General features: G+C 39.1%; 2 non-coding genes across 2 annotated transcripts; both read left to right on the top strand.

Annotated features, from left to right (window-relative positions):
- Positions 1 to 631: 631 nt before the first annotated feature.
- Positions 632 to 703, top strand: Trnaa-cgc. Its single transcript has one exon. It is a non-coding gene; the product is annotated as a tRNA-Ala (tRNA).
- A 6,772-nt stretch (positions 704 to 7,475) lies between these two features.
- Positions 7,476 to 7,547, top strand: Trnaa-ugc. Its single transcript has one exon. It is a non-coding gene; the product is annotated as a tRNA-Ala (tRNA).
- The last annotated feature ends 19,108 nt before the right edge of the window (positions 7,548 to 26,655 follow it).

Below are 26,655 nucleotides of genomic sequence, written 5' to 3' on the forward strand. Positions count from 1 at the left end.
ATCCTTGTGGGACGCCGAATAGTAAAGGCGATGGCGTTGAAGACTTCCCACTGATGCGGACTGACTGCTTCCGATTAGAGAGGTAGGAGCGAAACCAGTCAAGAACCACACCATTGAGCCCAAAACGGCACTCTAAGCAGCTCAGTAGCACAGAATGATCGATGGTGTCGAACGCCGCACTTAAATCCAAAAGCACTAATGCTGCACCATCCCCTTCGTCGACCGCCATCAGAAGATCGTTCATAACTCGCAGTAGAGCTGTCTCAGTTGAGTGGTTAGCCCGATATGCCGATTGAACTGGCACCATCAAGTCGAGCGATAACATATGAGATGTTAACCTTCTGAGCACAACTCGCTCAAGAAGTTTAGACAAAAATGAGAGACCAGAAACAGGACGAAAATTAGAAAGCTCCTCCGGGTTCAAAGAAGCTTTCTTCAGCAGTGGAGTAATCTTGCGAAATCCGTTACTTGGCATTCTGGTCTTCGAAGAAGGCGTGGGTTCGTACCCCCACTATAGACAAAACCTTCCTTTCAAGTTTTATTCTTTTTCACTTTAAATCTTCTTCTCCATTGAAAACACATACGTGTCACAATCGTTAACAGTCACTCAAAGCAAACGAGCAAATGTTAAGGGGTTGTAACTCAGAGGTAGAGTGCTCGCTTCGCATGTGAGAAGACCGGAGTTCAATCCTCCGCAACTCCAAGGTTTTGCAAATAATCGAGTGTTAAAAAGCAAGTATCAGGAACATACTGGTAGTCTCCATTGTCAAGGGGTTGTAACTCAGTGGTAGTGTGTTCGCTTTGCATGCGAAAAGCCCGAAGTTCAATCCTCCGCATCTCCATACTTTAATCACTTTCATTTTGAAAAAAGGACCATTGTCAGGTCTGCCAACAGAATGAAACTACATTCCACATTCTTACGAATATCTCGTGAAAAGTGTAAATACCCAGTGATCAAACAAGTACTTGCAAAACGATAGGGCATAATCTTTCTTATCGTTCTTTTTCTTCTACTGGTAGAAACCGGTTGTTGTCGTCCTAGTGGTATTTTCTGACGGCCATTCGGTTGTGGCACTGTCGATTAAACCTGCAATGACTCTTGAAAATGGAACAGAAAAGCATACAATTGTCATTAATTATTGATATTTTGCCCTGTCATAGTTACAATTGTGTGCTCTTCTCAATACACCTAGTTTACGCCACATTGCAATATAAGTAGTCATTGCGTCAACAATGTCAAGATGGCCGAGAGGTTAAGTCGCCAGACTTAAGATTCTAATTCAAATAATAGATTAATAGGTAATCTTGCGAAATCCGTTACTTGGCATTCTGGTCTTCGAAGAAGGCGTGGGTTCGTACCCCCACTATAGACAAAACCTTCCTTTCAAGTTTTATTCTTTTTCACTTTAAATCTTCTTCTCCATTGAAAACACATACGTGTCACAATTGGGGTTCAGTGGCCGTTTTTCTCTAAGATGAATGACTTTCTATGATTGTCGGATGCCTCAACGCTCAAACACGTGCATGGCGTAGGCGCTGACTCCTCCAAAATGCGAGATGATGACTCCAATCCGTCTATTCCTCCGCCACCCAAGAAGTCCAAAGCCAGGCACGCTAGGATTACCCATCCGGAATCAATATCCCGTTTAATTGAAATTGAAATGGACCGTTCATCGATGGACCAGGAATTCTTAAAGGAAATAAGAGCCAGTAATGCTGCTAGTTTAACGAAAACTGAGGCTATCGTATCAGCGTCGAAGGCCTTCGAGAAACTAGCTAATGGGATGTAAACCAATTCCAAAATATGCAAGGCGTTGTTTCTTCAGAAGTAAGAGAGAAAATTAGTCTCTAATTATATTTAACTCTTTTTATCTTTAATATTTTTCTTTAGATGAGCGTAATACATCAGTCAGAAGAGGTCGACTAATGGCAGAACACATTGAAGAAGATGAATTGTGAACGAATGAACCTCAAAACTTGTCAGAGTGCACTACCACCCCGTTTCCTTTTGTAATCTACATTTCCAAAGAATTGACCATCGTTTTATTTCGGTTATATCTTCAACTTGTACCTGATCTCATTGTGCAGCAGTAAATAAATCTTTTTTTGTTACCATGGGATCTAACGGTTTATGTTTCTGTGTGTCAAGCACAATGTTGTTTATGTCCATGTATTAAACCATAAAAATTCGTGTGTTGAAACCAAACAAAATGAAATGAATAGGCAAATACGAAAGCTCTTTCAAAAATTATTTGAAATTGTATTTGTTGTTCGAGGTGTTGCGTCATATTTTCAACAATCTAAAGGAAATTAAACGATGAATTGTTCTGCAATAAACTGTCTTTTTTGTTGACCCTCTTCGGTCTCTCTCTCTTCGTCAAACTCGTAATCAGGATCCTCTTCGTCATCCAATTCAACGTCTGGGACATCGTCAAGCCAGTTGTCATGGCGCAAACCGAAATTATGGAAACAACAACAAACCAATAACGTACGGTGTGCATACCGCATCCGGAAGTAATCCAGGAACTTTAATCTTCGCCACTTCATTTGTAATAGGCCAAATGCTCTTTCCACAACCTGTCGGTCCCTCTTAAGAGCTCGATTGAAGGCCATTTCATGATCTTCTAGTTCGCGGTTATTGCGAAAAGGAACGAGCAGATGTTGCCGAAGTGGATAAGCTGTATCTCCGAGAATATTATAGTTGGATCGTACAAGTTTAGCACCTAATGCTCTAGAGAGGGGACTGTTGAGCGGCAAAACCCACACCCGTCAGATGAGATGCTGTTTAGCATCCACCTCAACCCTTTTTCTTGTTTATGTCAAGCTCGCTACTAGATTATTCTCTCGCTGTCTCTCCTGTCACTAAGAACCTGGTGTGTGGAACTCAGCAACATGTGAAACTCTTTTATTCAAACTTAACAGGTTATGGGCCCAGGTTTACTGATCTCCCCAAACTAGTAGTTGAACTGTTGTTTTGCCTTCTAGTAGGCTATGTCAAAAGGAGAGAAGAAAATACTTCGCTATTTTCAGGTTTGAACTGTTATTCCAAACAAGGTTTCATTTAATTTTGCATAATACTGTTTAAGTGTCAGATAATCTTAATTGCGAAAAATTTTGTATTTCACAGCCTCTTAACACAACAAGTTTGTGAGATAAAGTATGGTTATCCTTATTCTTGCAGCTACCATTTGCCTGTCGTGAAGAACATGATCAAATGCACTAAGCTCTTATAATTTTATTTTTCTCCTTGACATAATTTCAGGTTTTATAAGTCCACGTCTCAGTACATCATGTGAATATTGTTATTGAGATGGAAGATGGACTATTCCCCTCGACTGTCAAAAGGGCAAGCAGTGAATATGCATCAAGTACAAGCAAACTTTGCACGGAGTGTAAGATCCTTATCTATCCCCTCTTTTTCATTTGTTTTATTTATTATTCTTCTATTCATATCCTTAATTGTTTTCATACAAGTTATATTGTTTATCTTGAAGGCAAAATTATCTTTTTTTCTTCTGTGATCGAACAGATATAATTGCCAAGAAATGTCTGTACTGCAAATAGAAGAATCTTCTGATTTGTCTTCCCTGTTACTCTGGGAGAGTACATTAAGATTATCAATACCAATTAAATGTTACTTATCGTAGAAATTAGTTTAGATACCAGTAACCACTGAATTCTCTCCAACATGTTCTAATTATTCTATCTGACATCTCATTCAGGTCTGTTGTCCGATTTGTGTTATTTGATTTTGTTTTTCTCTGTGAGACTTGTACTGAGAGGCAGGTAATTTCACCAATTAATTTCATAAAATTTTCTACATTAAGATAAGAAGTTATAGGCTGACACGTGATTGAGTGCTGTGGTCAGCGAAAAAAAAAAAAGGTCTTGTTCATAAATTGTCATGACTAATCATTTCTTAGCTACCTTTCAGTGATTATTTGCTTATGTCTACTATTCATATTGAATCACTGTCTGCTAATACTCACCTATAATTACAGGAATTATTCATATTTTGTTAGTTCTTTAATTCCTGTACCAAACTATTTTATTATGCCACTGTATCTCCTAGTTAATAGTGGTTGTAGATTAATTTTCATTTTTTTATCTCAAAGGTGTATATTTCTTTTTCAAGTTCGATGGCCCACTTTCAGATGTTTACTTCACAAACTTTGCATCAAATCCATTGACCTGTTTGTGACTAACCTTTCATCTATCTATGTTTTGGGTGTAACAACGCAAAATGGAGCCACGCAAGAAGGAAAAATCACGAGCAGCCGGACAGCCGTGATTGAATAGTCTGAGGAAAATCTATCAACCAACTGCCACCAATTCTACTATAATTATTGGACGCCATTACGGAACGGAATCGAGAATTGGCTAAAGATCGTAACATTTTTTCTCAGTCTTCTTTTACTGCTTGTACGACCTTTAACTAATTGCCAATATTGGTGTATCATTATTTATTTGGTTGATTCAATCAGATATCGGCAAAATGGTGTTTCTAGGCTTATTTAACTTATTTTTTTTATATTTCTCCCCAGTTAGTCTTGTTATTTTTTTTTAGAAGAATTCTGATCCTTGACAGTGTGGCGAACCGGCGACTATATCTTACAACTTCTAAGGTTATCATTGTAACACAGTGCCACTTCACGACTGCACGGGATGAAGGCAGCCTGGCGGACCACCACTCCTTCTAGGCCAAAGCTGGATCTGTTAGGCTTACATGGTTTTGATGAAGTCTCATTTTAGGGAGAGTACAATCTACGATTTTTTCTTAACAATTATGCGTTCAAAAATTCGTTTAATTTTGATCGAGTTTGCTAACCCCATTTTTAAGTTAAGATAAAGTAAAATGATTCTTCATGCAGTCTTTAAACTGCTCGCAGACTTCATTGCTACAGATCTCCGACTTCAATTTTAGGGAGAGATTTAAATGTAAAAATAGATGTTGGAGATTCCAGAATTCCGAGGGTAAACGTGATTTCACAAATTCAATGGAGTGAATTTTCCGTAATGAAAATTTGCAGTCATGCCGAAACTGAAGCAAGAACTTTTCTCTTGGTCTGTGAACACGAGAAAATCTTTGATTCTACACATAGACTGTGATTCCAAATCACAGGTAACTGATTGAATGTGTATGAGAAAATCTTTGAGTCTACACATGGACTGTGATTCCCAATCACAGGTAACTGATTGAATGTGTATGAGAAAATCTTTTGAGTCTACACATGGACTGTGACTGAATCACAGGTAACTGATTGAATGTGTACGAGAAAATTTTTCATTGTCTATACATGGACTGTGACTGAATCACAGGTAACTGATTGAATGTGTACGAGAAAATTGTTCATTGTCTACCCACGGGCTGTGACTCTAGACTCACCGGTAACCGATCAAGTGTGTATGAAAGGAACTTATGGTTTATGTGGGAACAGGCCTAATGTAACTTGCAGACAGCCGAACAATATGATCACACATGGTTGAGAAACTGTGTAAACGTTTTTTTTTTAATGTCGGACCTTCCCCCGAAGTTGATCTCGGCCGACCCAAGTGTCCATCTCGCATCAGACAACGTCTCAAAGGGCGAGGGAGAGAAGACTGCCTTTTCCGTACCCCTACCGTGAAACAGTCGGCGCCCTCCTCTACGTCGCACTGATGACTAAACCGGACATTGCATAACCCGTCGGACAGGACTATGGAATCTGGCTAGGTGGAAGCCAAAGTGGACTCATCGAATACACCGACGCTAACTTCGACGGCGATCGAGATGACTGCCGTTCCACCTCTGGAGGTATTTTTCTTTCGTGGTGGCCCTGTAGCGTGGTTCAGCAAGAAATAGCCCGATATCGCACAATCGACTTCAGAATTGGAGTGAGAAAATTCACTGACTGAGTAGCAACATCTAAATCCCCTTTTTTCTCTTTTGAATAAATCCATCTTCCGTTTGTTTACTTTGAGGGAGAGTGTTGAGCGGCAAAACCCACACCCGTCAAATGAGATGCTGTTTAGCATCCACCTCAACCCTTTTTCTTGTTTATGTCAAGCTCGCTACTAGATTATTCTCTCGCTGTCTCTCCTGTCACTAAGAACCTGGTGTGTGGAACTCAGTAACATGTGAAACTCTTTTATTCAAACTTAACAGGGACTGAGACGCAAAACTCTTGCATCGCCTATACTTCCCGGAAATCCAACCACAGCGTCAATTATTTCCAAATTATGAGTAGATACTATTTGCAGCTTAATAGTTGTTTTGCATTTTCTGCTAGTATAAGATGGCAGCTGGTTTAGTGGTTGTCGTATTTCAAATTCTGTGGCATCGATAGCCCCTAAACAAAAAATGCTATTCAGTGACAAACAAAAATGATTTCTATCGTTAAAAAAACTACCTAGACTGTCTACAATTTGCAAATTTTCTGAGAGCTCTAAGTATCTTTCTTCTCTCGGCCATACTATGAAGCGGTTAGCCATATTATAAATAACCTTCATGGTTTTCATAACCACATAGTGTACCGTCCCTTGATTCATCCCAAACCGCCTTGACAAAACACGGTAGGCTTCACGGTTTGCTAAAGACCAGATCAAAATCATTAGCTTATCCGTTAGAGGCAGGCCAGTATACACATAGTCAGTTAATATTTGCGGACTGACAAGCTCCACTAGAAGCTACAAAACAAAGAAATGGAATGTACACAGAAAATTGTGTTGACATATATTTCATACCTGGAACGTTCTTTTTGTAAAGCGAAAATCTCGTTTGAATTGAAATTCTGGGTACGTTGCAAACCACGTCCCTACATATGCGGTGTAATAAATAGTTCTGTTTGCGTGAATTCGATGTAAGATCAAACGCTGGCGCTGTAATAACTGCCTAAGAATGTCTTGTCTTCTTCTTAAAATCACAGTCTCAATAATATTATTGTCATACTCGTCAGCAACTTGGACAAATAACATAAATTGATTAAATAGAACTGCAACTTCTTGAATAAAATCCATTTGACTTGAATTCACGTTTAAAAACAAACGTTAGTCATGTATTAGTTACCGTCTACAACACAGAGTTACATTTTTATTTTATGTAATCTGGCAACATCATAAAACTATAAAAATAATGAAAAAAAAGTGGTCACTTAACGAACCCCTGGTAGAAACCGGCTTTTGTCGTCTCAGCGGTATTTTCTGACAGCCATTCGGTTGTGGCACTGTCGATTAAACCTGCCATGATCCTCGAAAATTGAACAGAACAGCATAAAATTGCCATTAATTATTGATATTTTACCCTGTCATAGTTACAATTGTGTGCTCTTCTCAATACACCTAGTTATCGCCACATTGCAATATAAGTAGTCATTGCGTTAACAATGTCAAGATGGCCGAGTGGTTAAGGCGCCAGACTTAAGATGCTCCAAGGTAGTGCAAATAATCGAGTGGTAAAAAGCAAGTATCAGAAACATACTGGTAGTCTCGATTTTCAAGGGGTTGTAACTCAGTGGTAGAGTGTTTGCTTTGCATGCGAAAAGCCCGGAGTTTAATCCTCCGCAGCTCCATACTATAATCACTTTCATTTTGAAAAAAAGACTATTGTTAGGTCTGCCAACAGATTGAAACTACATTCCTTATTCTTACGAATATCTCGTGAAAAGTGTAAATACCCAGTGATCAAACAAGTACTTTCAAAACGATAGAGCATAATCTTTCTTATCCTTCTTTTTCTTCTACTGGTAGAAACCGGCTTTTGTCGTCCCAGCGGTATTTTCTGACAGCCATTTTGTTGTGACACTGTCGATTAAACCTGCCATGATCCTCGAAATTGAAAAGAAAAGCATACAATTGCCATTAATTTTTGATATTTTGCCCTGTCCTAGTTACAATTGTGTGCTCTTCTCAATATACCTAGTTTACGCCACATTTCAATATAAGTAGTCATTGCGTTAACAATGTCAAGATGGCCGAGTGGTTAAGGCGCAAGACTTAAGATTCTAATTCAAATAATAGATTAATAGGTAATCTTGTTAAATCCGTTACTTGGCATTCTGGTCTTCGAAGAAGGCGTGGGTTCGTACCCCATTCTTGAAAAAACCTTCCTTTCAAGTTTTATTCTTTTTCTTTTTAAATCTTCTTCTCCATTGAAAACACGTACGTGTCGCAATCGTTAACAGTCACTGAAAGCAAACGAGCATAAGTTAGGGGGTTGTAACTCAGAGGTTGAGTGCTCGCTTCGCATTCGAGTAGACCGGAGTTCAATCCTCCGCAATTCCAAGGTTTTGCAAATAATCGAGGGTTAAAAAGCAAGTATCAGGGACATACTGGTAGACTCAATTGTCAAGGGGTTTTTAATCAGTGGTAGAGTGTTCACTTGGCATGCGAAAAGCCCGGAGTGCAATCCTCCACATCTCCATATTATAATCACTTTCAATTTGAAAAAAAGACTATTGTCAGGTCTGCCAACAGAATGAAACTACATTCCACATTCTTACGAATATCTCGTGAAAATTGTAAATACTAAGTGATCAAACACGTACTTGCAAAACGATAGGGCGTAATCTTTCTTATGCTTCTTTTTCTTCTACTGGTAGAAACTGGCTTTTGTCGTCCCAGCGGTATTTTCTGACGGCCATTCGGTTGTGGCACTGTCGATTATATCTGCAATGATCCTCGAAAATTGAACAGAAAAGCATACAATTGCCATTAATTATTGATATTTTGCCTTGTCATTGTTACAATTGTGTGCTCTTCTCAATACACCTAGTTTACGCCACATTGCAATATAAGTAGTCATTGTGTTAACAATGTCAAGATGGCCGAGTGGTTAAGGCGCAAGACTTAAGAATCTAATTCAAATAATAGATTAATAGGTAATCTTACGAAATCCTTTACTTGGCATTCTGGTCTTCGAAGAAGGCGTGGGTTCGTACCCCCACTATAGACAAAATCTTCCTTTCAAGTTTTATTCTTTTTCACTTTAAATCTTCTTCTCCATTGAAAACACATACGTGTCACAATCGTTAACAGTCACTCAAAGCAAACGAGCAAATGTTAAGGGGTTGTAACTCAGAGGGAGAGTGCTTGCTTCGCATGTGAGAAGACCGGAGTTCAATCCTCCGCAACTCCAAGGTAGTGCAAATAATCGAGAGGTAAAAAGCAAGTATCAGGAACATACTGGTAGTCTCCATTGTCAAGGGGTTGTAACTTGATGGTAAATTGTTCCTTTTGCATGCGAAAAGCCCGGAGTTCAATCATCCGCAACTCCATCCTATAATCACTTTCATTTCGAAAAAAAAGACCATTGTCAGGTCTGCCAACAGAATGAAACTACATTCCACATTCTTACGAATATCTCGTGAAAAGTGTAAATACCCAGTGATCAAACAAGTACTTGCAAAACGATAGGGCATAATCTTTCTTATCGTTCTTTTTCTTCTACTGGTAGAAACCGGCTTTTGTCGTCCCAGTGGTATTTTCTGACGGCCATTCGGTTGTGGCACTGTCAATTAAACCTGCCATGATCCTTGAAAATTGAACAGAAAAGCATACAATTGCCATTAATTATTGATATTTTGCACTGTCATAGTTACAATTGTGTGCTCTTCTCAATACACCTAGTTCACGCCACATTGCAATATAAGTAGCCATTGCGATAACAATGTCAAGATGGCCGAGTGGTTAAGGCTCCATTACACTGGCCCGTAAGAGGATTGATCTCCTGACTTCTTCGTTATTAGCACGGCGCTCTAACCAACTGAGCTAACAGGCCTCACATCGATAGGCTATTCAGCCAAGAATGATAAAAAATCGTTAATAAACAATCAAATGTAGAGATTATGACTGTGAAGGGATTCGAACCCTTGCCTCCGAAGAGACTGGTGCCTAAAACCAGCGCAATAGACAACTCGGCCACACTATCATTGTTGGTATTGTGCTCTAAGGTTTCGACATAGCAGATTCTTCATGGGACTCTTCTAGTTGGAAATTCGTGTTTCGTTTTTTTTTTTTTTTAATTTTGGTAACGAAATCCTGTACAACTTAAAATTGTTCCTCTATCTGTTGCACTCAACGACTTTTCGTCCATTACACTGGCCCGTAAGAGGAACGAACTTACGACCACCGCGTTATTATTAGTGCGCTCTAACCAACTGAGCTGACAGGCCTCACACCGATACTCGACCAAAAACAATTAAAAATCATTAATCCTTTATTAAATGTAGAGATTATGACAGCGAAGGGATTCGAACCCTTTCCTCCGAAGAGACTGGTTCCAAAAACCTTCGCCATAGACCACTCGGCCACACTATCATTGTTGGTATTGTGCCCTAAGGTTTCGACATAGCAGATTCTTCATGGGACTCTTCTAGTTGGGAATTCGTGTTTCGTTTTTTTTTAAATGTTGGTTACGAAATACTTTCCAACCTAAACTTGTTCCTCTATCTATTGCACTCAACGACTTTTTCTCCTTTACACTGGCCCGTAAGAGGATCGAACTCATGACCTCCGCGTTATTAGCACGGCGCTGTAACCAACTGAGCTAACAGGCCTTACATCGATACTTTGCCAAGAACGATTGAAAATCATTAATCCTTTATTAAATGTAGAGATTATGACAGTGAAGGGATTCGAACCCTTGCCTCCGAAGAATCTGGTGCCTAAAACCTTCGCCATAGACCACACGGCCACACTATTATTTTTGGTATTGTGCCCTAAGGCGTCGACTTAGCAGATACTTCATGGGACTCTTCTAGTTGGGAATTCTTGCTTCGTTTTTTTAAATGTTGGTTACGAAATCCTGTACAACTTATACTTGTACCTCTATCTGTTGCACTCAACGACTTTTCTTCCATTACACTGGCCCGTTAGAGGATCGAACTTATGACCTCCGCGTTATTAGAACTGTAAGTGTCGTTCGAGACCTTACTTTTACTTATACTAAATATCACACAAGTGATCATCAGGGTAGACGGTGAATTAGGACTGAAACGAAATAGGACTGGTAGAAATAGGACTACGTTTTAGGACTGGACAAATTAGGACTGGTCGAAATAGGACTGCTTTTGGCAACTGATAATTGCTAGTCCTATTTCTCCAGACGAGCAGTCCTATTTCTACCATTCAGCAGTCCTATTTCTACCTGTACTATTTCATCAGGTTTTTAATCTGGCATCCTTGTCGGATTTGCTAGAAGTAGATTGGCTCATAGATCCGGCACCCTTCATATACTATTCAGCCAATGAAACCATGTTAATAATAGTCCTGCTCGTTTTTTCATTTGTAACTATTATATTTTAAAACTCCTTAAACTTATTTTTTTATGAAAAGGTTGAATGCAATCATAAAAATAAAGCCCATTTGTCAGAAATATCGATATGAAATACAATTTAAGGTTAATTAAAAAATAATATATGTAATGACTTGTGTGAAGACCTGGCCTACTGCTTGTAGTATAGAGCAATCTACTACGCAGTATCCCAAGGTCAATCTACTACGCCGTACCTCAAGGTCGCTGTACTACGCAGTACCTTGATGGCTTTCTCTATTGCACCATCTCACCTGTTGCCTATGCAACTACATCCGGGATTGCGCCACACTCTGCAGTGATGGTGCAATCCCCACCACCTTGATAACTGTCTATAAAAGCCCGACACTCTGTTCATCCAGGAGAGTCGTACCCGGCATTGTAACCCAACAACTACGTTAATACAAATACTTGCAAAGAACACTGTCTCCTCCTCGTGATTTGGTTATCAAGAACTATTGTGAAATCATCACAAATTGGTGAACGTGCCAGTTTGGCTTCGAAAATCCGACTTTTCAACAAGCATCGAGGAAGGAGAGAAACACCAAAGCGGTAAGTGAATGACGACTCCTACGTTACCTTCTAAAGATACACCTTATGCTTCTTTAAACGAGTCCCTGATAGGGGAGATAGACTTAGAAGAAGACAGTTACATCAGATCCCTTCCACAAAATATTTTACCTATTAGAGAAAGATTTTTATCGCAGTGGAACGAGTTAATTAAACTTACAAAAGACGTAGCAGATAGGACAGCTACCAGACGAGTGACAAGAAGCGACTTTCTTGCGAAACAGAAAGACATCAAAAGTCAAGTCTATAATTCATTAAAGCAATACACATACGAATTTTATAAAAAAGAATTAGGGGGATCCCAATATATAACCGGTGAGGCAAAAGAAAAAGTAGTTGACGATATAGCAACATATTTGGTACAGTTAAAGGGAGATTCCTTAGTATATAATCCATTGATTCAAAATATACGAACAGCACACAGTAAAGAAGTCGAATTCAGAAATAAAGCTTTTAAAGTCTTCAAACGTGAATTAATTTTTAAGCAATTGTCTCTAGAAAATTATGCGAATAGCCTTGAAGCACAACTAGAAACGCAAAAAGCGAAAAGTGAGAGAGAAGTCGATAACGTAAGAAGAGATTTGTCTAAGAAATTGACAGATTGTCTTGTCGATAATACTCGATTAACAGCAGAAGTAGAAAATCTACAACTTTCCAATGATAAACAAGCAGCTCGGATAACAGAATTAAATAGTAAAGTAGAAGACCATCAAGCGAGTGGAGCGAGAGTCATTTTTTAACGAATACGAAGCAGTAAAGAAGGATTTAGAAACAGCGGAAGACAATTTATCAAAGCGGGACGAGTATATTAAAAATCTGAAAGATACTTTAGCCCAGCTAGAAAACGATTCAAAGGATAAAGTAAAACAACTCGTTGATGGCTACAACGCGTTAAGTATTAAACACGACTCCCTAGAAAGCTCCTGTAAAACAGCTGACAGCAAAGTTATAGAATTAAAAAACCTAAATTCTCAATTGAACGCACAGTTGAATCAGATTATAAACGATAACTTAGCTAATTTGACGGACCTAAGCGACCAGAACGTACAATTAACTACCCAATTAACGAAATTACAACAAGACGTCGCCACTAAAGAATTATCAATAGATTCTTTAAGACAAACGAACAAAGGGTTAAACTTAGATATAGCTGCGTTACAGCAACAGTTAGCACAACAGACAGCACCAATCACTCAACCCCCAAACATGACTCCGACTCCTCCAACACCACCGACCGCTCCTATACAAAATCCTTTAAACCAACAGCAAGCCCCTAGAGCAGCTTCCCCCGATCCAAACAATGTTCCATTGACTAAAAGTCATCTCCGTGAACTATACTCACAGGATGAACGAAAATCAATTCCAGTTTACAAAGGGAAAAGAGGAGATCAGCTCATTAATAATTGGCTAAAAGACGCCGAAAGAGTAGCGCAAAGCGCAGGATGGAGCGCCAAGGATAAAATTAAATATTTTTCAGATAGATTAAGAGGTGATGCTGCGGATTGGCACAGTGACTACATAGATCACGCTGCGGATAAAGAAGATTACGATGCGTGGGAGAAAGCTCTCATTAGCAGATTTTTAACGGAAACAGAGATCGAGAATCTTAAGAAACAATTAAATGAACTAAAACAGATGCCTGATCAGAGTACCCAAACATATGTTTCAAGACTTAATCATTTGTATGACATTATTCATGGAAAAGAAATCGTTCTTGATGAAACAGTTGCACCCCCTGAAGCCGTAGTTCTGGCTAGATCCCTTAGGAAAATTAGAGGAGAAGCAAAACAAAAGATATTGCTAAAAGGCTTGTTACCAAAAATAGTACAAGTCGTGTGGACCAGAATTGACGTAAATAGCTCGTATGAAGATGTTTGCGAGATAGTTTATGCAGCAGAAACTATAGTAAATAGAATGGAGCAGAATGAGGACAAAAGCCTTAAAGCAGCGATAGCAGGTATTTCAGCTCACGAAGATGAGCAGGACGTAGAGCTTCAGAGACAGAAGAATAAACTTTCGAAACTTGAAAAGCAATTGGCAGAACTAAATATCGATCCCACCGCTCAACAGGAAACACCGGCAGTTGTCCTGCCTACAGTGGCCATTACTGAGGCCTATAACCGACATCGGTCACCTTCCGGTGATCGTAGACGCTCACATTCCGAAGGTCGTATACGGTTCCAGCAACCCTCCCAGCAGCGACAGAATACGGATAGTAGTTACTCGCGGGACAGAGGTAGGAATAACACATATTTTCATTCACGAAGCCCAAGCGGAAATAGGTACAATCCAAATTCTGATGTGCGACAGCGTAGAGAACATACCCCACCACGTCAAAATTATTCCGGTAGCCAAACGGGTAGAACACAATTCCCACGTCCAAATAACGATTCGTATAGAAGACGATTTTCAGATAGCAATAGTTTCCAACGTAAAAGGAATTTTCAGGACCAACGTAGTGCACCCGCAAATTACCGCCCAAATAATTCGAATTTTCGTCCAGCCCCTTACAACGGCGCTAGACCAAGAACGAACGGAGGATACGAGCAGCAAAGAGAAGTTAGAAATAGACGTGACATCGAATGTTATGCATGTGGTAAACGTGGACATTAGAATGTCGCACAAATCCACCAGGAGCACCCCAGCAGCAACATTAGGCTTACTAACCACTCCCAATGTACATACGTTACCCATTATAGCTAATGTAGCTCAGCTAATGAGAATATCAGTAACATTTAGTAACCTTAAGACACAAGCATTAATAGATACCGGTGCAGCTGCTAGCTTCTTAGCACACCGTTTGTTAATATGTATTCCATATACTGATATTAAAGAATTACAAGTTTCTGACCCAAACGTACAGTTATTTAGAACAGTTTCAGGTGAAGTAGTTAAACCTATTGGTAAATATGAATTAAGCATTAGATTAGCTCGTAGACACCCATTTATTCACCAATTTTATGTTATAACAGATCTAGATGAAGGTTGTATTTTAGGCTACGATTTCCTCGCAGCAAACAAGATTGTTATTAACCCCAGTGAACGTAGCATTAGTTATACACATGAGAATGAATTAAGAAACTTGATCATACCCCCTTTATCAATATGTTCAATCAGTATAGCCACACCTCCACAGCTCGATTTAGCAGGAGTCCCAGTGGAGCAGAAAGAAAATTTGAAAAACCTGTTTCTTAGCTATTTTTCCCTTTTCACCGAAAATATTAATGAGTTGGGTAAAGCGAAATCGATTAAACATTCAATTCATACCACGCAATTACCAGACGTTATGCCCATGAGGCGCACCCCGGAGAGATTGAGATTAGTAGTGAAAAAAAAGATTGAGGATATGTTAAGAAATAACATCATTAGACCGAGTACCAGCCCATTTGCCTGTCCTATCTTGCTCGTAGCGAAGAAGGAAGAAGGTCAAATGAGGTTTTGTGTCGACTATCGCCCGCTAAACAATGTAACAGTTAAAGACAGATATCCAATTCCCAATATTCAGTTGATTATCGATAGCCTTCACGGCGCGAAATATTTTTCTACTTTGGATTTGCTCAGTGGATATTGGCAGATCGAAATAGAGGAAAAGCATAAATACAAAACTGCTTTCATATGCGAGTATGGACTTTACGAGTTCAACTGCATGCCTTTTGGTTTGTGCAATGCTCCGAGTACTTTCCAGAGGGAAATGAACACCTTATTTAAAGATGTCTTATATGAATTGGTACTTGTTTATTTGGACGACATCATCGTTTTTAGTAAAACGAGGGATGAACACATTCGTCACTTGCGGATAGTATTCGACCTGCTAACAAAAGAGAACCTTAAACTAAAGTTAAGTAAATGTGACTTCTTTAAGACGAAAATAAAATACCTAGGACATATTATTACAGCTAGTGGATTTCATCCCGACGACGGGAAAACACGTTCCATACTAAACTACCCTGAACCGTTAAACGTTAAGCAATTATCGTCCTTTTTAGGTTTGGCTAATTATTATCGCAAATTCGTACGCGAGTACGCGGAAATAGCTCATTTTTTGACAGAACTAACGAAAAAAGATAGTAAATGGGTATGGGGCGAGAAAGAAAGGGACGCCTTTCAACGTATCAAACATTGCCTAACCAGCAATCCACTTCTGAGGTATCCAGATTTTACCCGGGAATTTCTAGTCTACGCGGACGCCTCAGGATACGGGATTGGTGCAGTATTAGCGCAGATACAGTATATACCGCCCTCAGAAACGGATCCAGAAGCTATACACGGAGAACACGAAGTAGTAATAGCATACACTTCGCGACATTTAGACGAACGAGAACGAATTTGGAATATTTCAGAAAAAGAATGTTTAGCTATTGTACATGCATTAGAGAATTTCAGACCATATCTTTATGGTAGAACTTTTAGAGTATTTACAGATCATAAACCGTTAGAGACGTTGATGAAGAAAAAGGACCCACACGGAAGATTAGCACGTTGGGCATACGAGATGCAGGCATATAATATGACTCTTATACACCGTCCTGGCCAGGAGAATCAAAATGCAGATGGTTTAAGTAGACAACCACTCCCAGTAATAGGCGCTATATTGAAACCAGAAATAATACAAAACGACTGGATAACAGCACAACGTAACGACGAATATTGCAAAGAAATAATTCGAATAATTAGTGAATGCGAAAACGACAAACATGAATTTCAATTTGATAATGCAGGTTTACTCGTAACTTATGACGGAAAAATTGTAGTACCAAAAGAAAAGATAGAAGAGATACTAAAGATGAACCACGACCACATGTTAGCAGGGCATTTAGGAGTTGCAAAGAGCTTAGCGAGAATTAAACGCCAATACCTTTGGTCCGGACTAGGCAACGACGTTAAAGCATATGTGAGCAATTGCATCACATGTGCTAAACGCAAAGCCTACGGCTCAATTAAAGCACCACTTAAACCTTTGCCACCTGTAACCAAAGTATGGGAACAGATCGCAATGGATATAGTTGGACCGGTCACGGAAAGTAGTAATGGAAACAAATATATATTAGTTCTGTCTGATTATGCAAGTCGATTTGTTATGACAATTCCAATGGAGAATCAAAAAGCTTATACGATAGCTGAACACTTAGTAAAGAAAGTTTATACTAAATATGGTCCACCAGAAAGAGTACTAACCGATCAAGGTACCAATTTTCTTTCAAAACTTATCTCTCATATCTGTGTATTATTTAAAATCAAGCAGATCAAGACCACTAGTTACCACCCACAGACAGATGGTCTTGTAGAAAGATTTAATCGCACACTATCCCAGCTAGAAGAGTATATTTCCCAAATATTGCTAAAATATTATATTCCTACAATTGAGATGTTGGTAAAATAATTTTTTTAAATATTTTTGCACCCAAATTTCTTGGCTCACAATATTTTTTCAACTTATTTTACTTATTTTACTTTTATTGGTGAAATAACAATTTTACTACTTTTAAAATTTTGACAGAAATCTGGTTGTTGTTTTTATGGTTTTATAGTCCAGCGTGGAATATTTTTTTCATTTTCAACTTTTTATTAGAAAGGTGTATTTTTAGATGTTTTGTTTTTAGTCTAGAGTGGGTTTGAACCATCACACTTGGAGTCACCAATCCAATGCTATAACCACTACACCAACAGCGGTATAACAACTGTTTTTCGACTTGAGGCAATAAAAGTTTTTAACTTCTAGAAGCCACGTAAACAAGGGTTAAGAGGGGATTCCCTATAGAGGTTTGTCCTGACAGGCAATAGAGAGATCCAGAGGATCTCGCCACGGATTTCCCTACGGCCAAAAAAGGGATAAGTCAAGTCCTGTAATGGTAAAATATTGTTTTCCGAGAATATTCTTCGGTCGATAACCCACATATTGGTATAACATTAGATTATTACTTTGCTGCGTCAAGGTGGCTGTTAAATTGTTTTGTGGTTTTACCAATGAATATAATCAAAGAAGAATAAATCAATATTACGTTTTGTTATTTCCCAATAACGGACCATTAAAAAAGTAAAAAATCCTTTTTTTATGAAAAAGCTACAGTCTTTTACATTGAACATGCGTTCAAAATCCCAAATGTTTTATATCGTATTCAATTCGTTAGTTCTGCATACAATTGCCTAAATGAACAATCCAATTGTCTTAAAATCCAGATCTTGCACAAGTCTCGAACAACTAACTTACGTACTTCGAATTTAAAACTCTACCTCCACGCTAACGTGATATAATTTATCTTAAACGTTAATGAGATGAAATGTTAAAACTGCTATTATTATACATCCATATAGGTAATTCTATGGAGGTTGGTTCAAACCCACTTTCCGCAAACAAATGACTTATGAAACAAATAGTCTCAATAATCATAAATTCCTACACTGATGTAATTAAATCGATTTTGCTCACGCTGGGCTATAACCATGACAATGAGTAAGTTTGCACTTTTCACATCGGGACTTTTTAATCATATCCGTTGCTGGTGTAGTGGTTATAGCATTGGATTAGTGGCTAAAAAGATGATGGTTCAAACCCACTCTTGGCAATAAAATCAGCACCCTAAACAATCATTTAGGGTTTTGAACGTGTGGTTAATGTAAAAAACTATAGCTTTTTCATAGAAAACGATGTATTCCTTATTTAATGATCCGTTATTGGGAAAATAAAAAAAATATATATTAATTTATTCATCTTTGATAATAGTCATTTATTGGGAAAATAACAAAAAAATTTAACAGCCACCTTGTCGCAACAAAGTAATAATATAATATTATACCAATATGTGGTTTATCGATCGAAGAATATTGTCGGGAAAAAATATTTTACCAATAAAGACATGCTAGCTGGGATGCGATATGCTTGCTTGCTATGTTAACTAAGAACCAGAGTCTTGGGATATATATCTCGACTTTGTGACTTTCGCTTATAACACTTCGCAACACTCAAGCATCGATAGTTGTCCATTTAATCTATTCTTTAAACGTAATCCAATTATACCCAATGACATTGCGATAACGCAAGACGTTCAAGTCTTTGAAGACGACGATGACTACGAAAGACTTTGGAGAAAAGCTCTAGATTATTCAAAAAGAAAATTAGAAAAAGCGCAAGTAAAGCAGAAGCAATCTTATGATCAAGGGAGTAAATTAGTGAAATTAAACATCAATGATCATGTTCTTTTAAAAGCATATGTGACGACAGGAAAATTTAGTAATAGATGGATAGGACCCTACATAATATCTAAAAAACTATCGGATCTTAATTATGAAATTATAAAATTAATTAACAACGTAGCCAGTACATTACCCAAGGACAAATTTGTTGTACATGTAAATAGGATTAAGTTAGTAACAGAAAATCCAAATGAAGTAGTGATTCCAGATACCACCCCAATAATAGCTAAACGCAGGGGCAGACCTCCGAAAAAAGATATACCTAGCGCAGGTGTAATCCCAAAACGTAGAGGCCGTCCACCTAAAAATCCCAAAACCCCTCCGAATAGCAATCCCCAACCAGACCCTTCTGCTAACATTAGACAAAACCAAAATGTAATCAATCATGGATACAACTTAAGAAATAGATATTAAAACCATTCAGTATGTAATAGACAAATGTTTCCCATATTGGACTTTCCAGATTGAAACATCAGCCTTTTTTTTTGTTTACTACTTGTCGATTCTCTTCGCAACATCAAATTCAATAAAAATTTCGATATGCGATTGTACAAAACCGGTCACAAGAGGTCTCATCGACCTAACTGACCCGGAATACTGTTTAAAATTACACCGCGATAAAGATGACGTGCAAAAGGCCATGAGCAAGCCTATTAGCTATAAAGTTATTACTACTATGAATGCCGTTTTGAAATTGGAAGGATTAGTTTGCTCACAGTGGATAGAGACCAAAAAGGTCACAGGCTCCTTCTGGATAGGATCCTATGACACGGAACATTTTCGTACCACAAAAGAGGTAAGCGCTAAAGAGTGCTGGGATATGAAGATTCAGCTGGCTTGTGCAGGAAACCGTAATGTGATCAACGGAAAGACGTACAGTTATACGCACAAACCAGTGGGAGGTGGAAAGTGGATGTCGATAACCGAATATTCTGTAGTGAACTGTTTAATTGAATTGCGACAAGAAGAAAGTGACGGACCGATACTTTCACCTTTTGGAACACATAACGTGTCAATAACCAGTGAAAAGATAATAGTGAATCACAACACCATAGTGTGGCATAAACCCAGTGATATCGGAAAAAACACACATAATTGTGAACAAAAAGGACAGTTCCAGAGCACAGGACGACTTTCCCTCATCACCGTGGAAAACGACAGATCGAGAATAAATGAAAATCAAACGAGAGTAGGAAGACTCCTGGATTTGGAGAAGCAAATAGAAATCTTGTTCAACCCAGTCAAGACAAATATTTGCACCACTTCTCAGATAGCTTATAAAATAACTGGCATTCCTGACACCTATTTAGTTTTTGAGGAGGAAGTAGGAAAATACTTCAGTCCAAAGATTAAACCAAGAATGAAACGACAAACACAATCGCAGGAAAACGACCATGCATTCTCACATGCTTGGGGACACATTATTCCACTCTCATTTTTTCCTCCGTCTGAATTCGACGAGAACTTCGACAATAAGGAATATGTTGTCACTACATCAGCAGTTGAAAATCCCCTGTTCCTTATGCCGCGTGTGCCACCATTCAACGCGTCCAGATGGCACGACTTAGGCATTTGGCCAGCCACACAACAACAGTTTGATCATTCCTCAGATCAGTCCATTAGTTTTACCTTCAACGAAACTCGTTTTTGTCTTACTATAAAAAAAACAGACTATTTACTCTTCAAGGACTGCTCGATATCCAAATCAACTTGGATCTATGACGCATACCGAATGTACTTCATGGAGGCCGAGACGAAGAACTGTCTCACGGTAGTTACAGACAAAGTGGAATTGCTACCTTGTGAAATGGAACCCCACTCCATAAAACAAATGTGGAGATTTGAGTTCCGAAATAGGGACCAATTGTTCCATAGCATATACCTCAATATGTCCATAGACGAATGGGAATTCGTACAAGAAGAACTTCAGAGTAGACCAACTGAAAGTGTTACGGAAGTAGAAGATTTGTTTAATTGGGGAAGTTTCATACAGAAGACGAAAAAGAGGGAAAATAAAATGAATTCAACTTGTTTGACTCACGCGGGAAATATGCGAACTGTAACACTAGAACGGTGTACCAAACAAGACGCAGATTTTTCCAAGCAAAATCAAATGTTCGAGTATGCTACAGACTATACCATAAGGAAATTCACCTCTAATATGTGCCTCCATATAGATCATTTTCTACATAACTCCCTACCCTCATTGAAACCATGCAACAAAAATAGTATGAGATGGGGAATCAACGAATTGACAGGACAGTTTATGGAATTACACTCCTTTCGGTGTATTGAAAACAAAAAAGGACGATTACAATTAGAATCTTGCAACAGCGACCAGAAGCCACGAAGTCAAAAATGGAAGTTTGAGTATTATAGCCCAATGTTAGTAAATTCGACGGACTTTCCCCGTCTTACCCCATCTGTTATATTGCAATGGCACAAAAATTTTACAGTCTTCGGGATACCATTCCCACCTTTGCCTCCAATAATTCAACGTGTAAACGTCGTCGAGACGTTAATAGATGAACCTACAGATAAAATACCAGAAACCACTACGACAACAATAGCAGCGACTACAACAACAAAAACAACCACGACGACAACAAAAACAACCACTACCCCAACTACAACTAAAGCAACGACAACTACAACCACCACAACCACCTCCAAATCCACTACTACAACAACCACAACCACCCCTAAAACCACTACTACAACAACCACAACCACCCCTAAAACCACTACTACAACAACCACAACCACTCCTAAACCCACTACTACAACAACCACAACCACTCCTAAACCTACTACAACCACTGCCTCCGAACCTAAAACACCTAAACAAGCAATATCAACTACAGTGAAACAAATAGCAGTCCCCATGAATCAAAACATGACAATTCCAATTGTAATACCCCCTCCACCACCACCTGAAATACAAGAGATAACTTTGCCACCCATCCAAAACACAACCACCCCTCCACAAATCATTTCTCATCTTCAGCCAGACACAGCACAAAAGCCAGAAATGGAGAGCTTACGCCTCAACCAATCAGCTGAAGTTCCTCCTATTCAACCTAACATTTCTGCAAGCACGCCGACAGCTCAACAGCAGTTACCTCCACCACTAAATGATTCCAGCGATTTTTCATCAATTCTACCATTACAACTAACACCTCAACATCCAGAAATTGACAATTTATATTTTAATGAGTCTTCTCCAGTTAAACCAATATGGGTGGAAGAACCAGTCAAGGCTCACCCATATTATGAAACATCAACTGCTACATACCCAAACATGACCAGGCCAACCACGACGGTACATCGAGTAGCTAAAGCAATCAACGACTCTGCAGAGTATAACCCACCAATAAACGTAACGCGGACTTCAAATCCAACAGCAATAGATAAAAGAGCACTAAGTGAAGTTATGGCACCAATACTGCAATCTTTCCACGAAAAATACAAACAGAATCTTGAAATCCAACATGAAAACGAACTAGCAAAAGAAATCCGTCAAATGTATTGTCAAGTTTCAGTGCTCCACAGACTTCAAGCAGTTACTCTGTCACAAACAAACGGATTATTGGCAGCATCAGTACTCGAATTACCAACATGTTCCCGACTACAAGGATTGGGTCAATCTTTACTCTTGCAAGAATGTGAACGAGTTCAAGTCTTCGTCACGGCAACGGAAACGAGATGTGGTTATCAACCACTAACAATATATAATAATAAGAACTATACAATTGGGACTGATGGATGGTCCATTCATCCATTTTCCAACTGTTTTTGGAAATCAAATTTGATTAATCTTAACGGAAAAACGTATCATTGGGAATATAACAGTACCCACAGCGGCTGGATAGAGCAAGTTCCAACTATCCACACCGCAAATTTGAATTTAGTGTCTGAATTCCAAGAGCTGCCTCTCAAAGATTTTGACTACGCCCTAAAATCACACCCATCTCACTCCACAGCTGACCTAGAACAACTAAACGTATTGAACGAATTAATTGGACGAATAGAAGAAACAAACGACAATTCATTGGCTTGCATGGTAATGTCAGAAAAACAAGACAACAAATTCGGCGACATGTTTTCTTGGACAGACTATTTAAAAATTATAATTTTTGCTACGATCGGATTCATACTGCTTGTCCTATTATTATATATCTTCGCTCGAGTGAACCCTTTGCCAGCATTAGTCGATTCATTCCGGCGTAGACGATCAGCCATTCGAAACAACTCAGACCTAGCAGACATTCCGTTAGAGCAAATGCAACCAATGATTACCGCGTCACCGCAAATAATTATCCCAGGAAATGTCTACCCTTTCGTAGTGCCACCCAGCGCACCGTTTGATCCGCGAATGCATTCCAATAGCTTTCTGAATCGCATACAGCTATAAATCAACCCTTTTTCCGAGCCTACCTTGTATATATTTTATCATGCTTAATAACCATATATCGCGCAGAAATGTACTCAGAAGATTTTTCAACTCACTCCAAACATAAGAACTGGAGTGTAAAATATGCAAGCGGAACCTTTCGACATGGCATTGATGATACGGTACCACATATCCACGAACTAGTTTTGATGAACGACGAGGACGGCCTACGCGATTGGATAACGAAAAATCCCGAAGACGTCGAAAAACGTTTTCGTGATAAAACGCCACTTCTCATGGCCGTGAAATTCGACTCTTATGAATGTTTTACTGTACTATTGGACCACAACGCAAATATTGAAGAATCAAATTTTAAACATGAAACAATCCTGGTTATAACCGTAAGACTAAATCGCACTAAAATGTTTAAAGACCTTATTACCAAAAACGCAAATATGCGTATCCAAGATCGCATGTCTAGAACAATTCTGGAAATACTGATTTCCAGAGACGACGTCGAAGCAATTCAAATCATCCATCTGCAACGTGGAACTCTATTGCTACATGACTTGCACAATATGGAATTTCCGCTAACCTTAGCTGTAAGCTATCAGGCCGAGAAATGTATCAGTTACATACTTAGTCTCAAACCAAACGCACAATCTTTCCTTAAACATCGGAAATTCAGCTGCCCTATTTCTGCAGCCATCCGCAAGAACGACTTAAAAACTTTAACTTCATTGGTGCAGCTAGAAGATTTTGGATATGTTATAAACAAACGTATACACAAATCAGTATCCTATATTCACCTTGCCGTTGAACGAGCAAAGCCTCAAATTGTAGAACTTTTACTAAACAATAACGCTGCTGTAAATCTACGTGACAATAACGGAAACACACCAACACATTACGTTAAAGATGTTCCGACTCTTAAAATTCTAATTAACCACGGAGCTCGCCTTGACATGGTGAAAAAGTCAAGCGATACACCACTACAGACAGCGGAAAAAGAGAAAAGGAATTGCATTTATCATTACCTTCGTTTGTATTCAGCCATAATTCAAGCGCGTCCACAGACATTCTTCAACGAGCGTTTTGGAAGATACTACCGAGAGCGCCTACGGCAAGGAATGGAAGATGGCAATGTTCCCCCCTCTCACAATTACTCTTTCGATACACTTGATTTGGACCCTCTTCCATCATTATTTGATGAGTTGCCTCCCCTAGAAGAAGCTCCAATAACATCACGACTGGAAGTTAACACGTGTCGACAAGTGAAAGCAACCACTTCTTTTCTAGGACAACGACAAATACCGGAGACCACTGGACAAGACGAAATAAATCGACAGCAAAGCTCGAGACCCGCCTTAAAAGTTCGCCATGTACAACGCTTATTGGAACAATTAAACTCAAAACCATCACCGTTTCATACACGTGAAAATGAATATTTCCAACCGACTGAAAGTGAATCGGAAGAAAGTGATTTAAACCAAAATGAGCAGATTTTGTTAAAAAAAAGGACAGAAACAAAAGGAAATGACCCCGACCACAAACTTCTTTAAATTTGTACTTTAAACTTTAATTTTTTCCACTTATCATCAATGAGTTTGTATGTCAATTTGCCTACTTGATTTTCCCTTTCTTAAAGGATTCAAATCTTACTTCAATCGCATAAATTGTAACTTTCATTTCGGATTTACCGTTTGAAAAAACAAAACTTTCTCTTTTTATACACACAGTATTCAGCTATCACATTTTACCTGTATACACTAAATCACCACATGAAACTTTCTCTTTTGACCCGTGTTGCCGCTATCCTACATATACATCCTTTGGCATGTCCCGCACCAGTAAATCATCCGTAGAAAAAAAAGCTCTATACGCTATGTGTTCGAGTCGACATACAAAAAGGACACAGTACGTCTAACAACATTCAACCATTTTTTTTTCTTCACATGACATCTTTTAATACTTTACCTTAACAACCTTACATCCTTCGCCTAGACAAAGGCGAATGTATTGCGCATCATCTTTTGACCTATTTTGCAAGACAAAGATAGCCGTGGTATTTAAAAACAGCAACAACCGCACTGTACCACACTCGCAATTTAGTTTACAATGTGTGAAGACGCAACTGTGCTAAAGAAGACTTTTGCCCTTACGGCTCAACGCCGGAAAGGAACAATTGTGATCCTAGATGTGCAAGCAAAAATCAGGAGAATTCCGGCAAAAATCATCTCCGACACCGAAGAAAAAGTGGAGATCACCACAGACCCCCGCTATCTACCGGGCATCGAGCAATCGGTAGGGTTTGTGATTGAGCAAATGAAAGAAGAGGCCGCTGGCAGTGAAGACGAACGGGGAGAGGCGACGGTTGACGACGGGCCTGTCCAACAACCGGAGGACGTTGCAGAAGCCGAAGATGATCAGGAAGAAAAAGAAGCCAAAGAAAACGTCGCGACAGATCAACATAACGAGCAGACCAACCACCAGACCCTCATCATCGACCTCACACTCAGCGACAGCGAGGACGACGAGGACGACGAGGACGACAAAGACAGCATACTAAGCGACACCACGGAGGCAAACCCAGACATCCCTTGTGCAGTCCCGTTAGCCGCTCCGCCTATAAATCGTCCGACACCACAGCCGCCGACAATGGAACAACCAGATTCGGCCCAGAAGGAGAGGATCCCATCACCATCCCCTCCGTGTTATCATCCACCCCAACATTTCCAAAATATGTACGCCCCACCCATTATGTTGCGAAGTGAAGGGGAGTACTACGCCCAGCGGGAGGTACTGATCCAGCAGTACCTGAGAGACAGCTTGGATTTATACTACAAGTATGAATTCCAGGCCCTCAAACTGAAAAGGGCTTGGGATGTACTCACCAACCGTAAGTACTAAGAAACTATTCAATTAATTTTTTTTAATACTTACGGTTCGTGAAGCGTTCCATTACATTACTTATCGACATTCCATTAAATACCGCATTGTAGTTCTTATGTTATTCCTGTACTATGCTTCTATTTTTATACTTATATTTTAGCTATTCACATTGTTATGCAATATGCCTATTTTCTGTTCGAAAAATTATGCAATGTTTTGTTATTGCATTATTTACACATTTATCCAAAGGTGATGGTATTATGTTTCCCACTGTATTCAATTTTATCATACATATATACACTTAATAGTAGTATTAGCAGCA

This window comes from Daphnia pulicaria, chromosome 1 (genome assembly GCF_021234035.1).
Source record: "Daphnia pulicaria isolate SC F1-1A chromosome 1, SC_F0-13Bv2, whole genome shotgun sequence".
In the NCBI taxonomy this organism is placed as follows: domain Eukaryota; kingdom Metazoa; phylum Arthropoda; class Branchiopoda; order Diplostraca; family Daphniidae; genus Daphnia; species Daphnia pulicaria.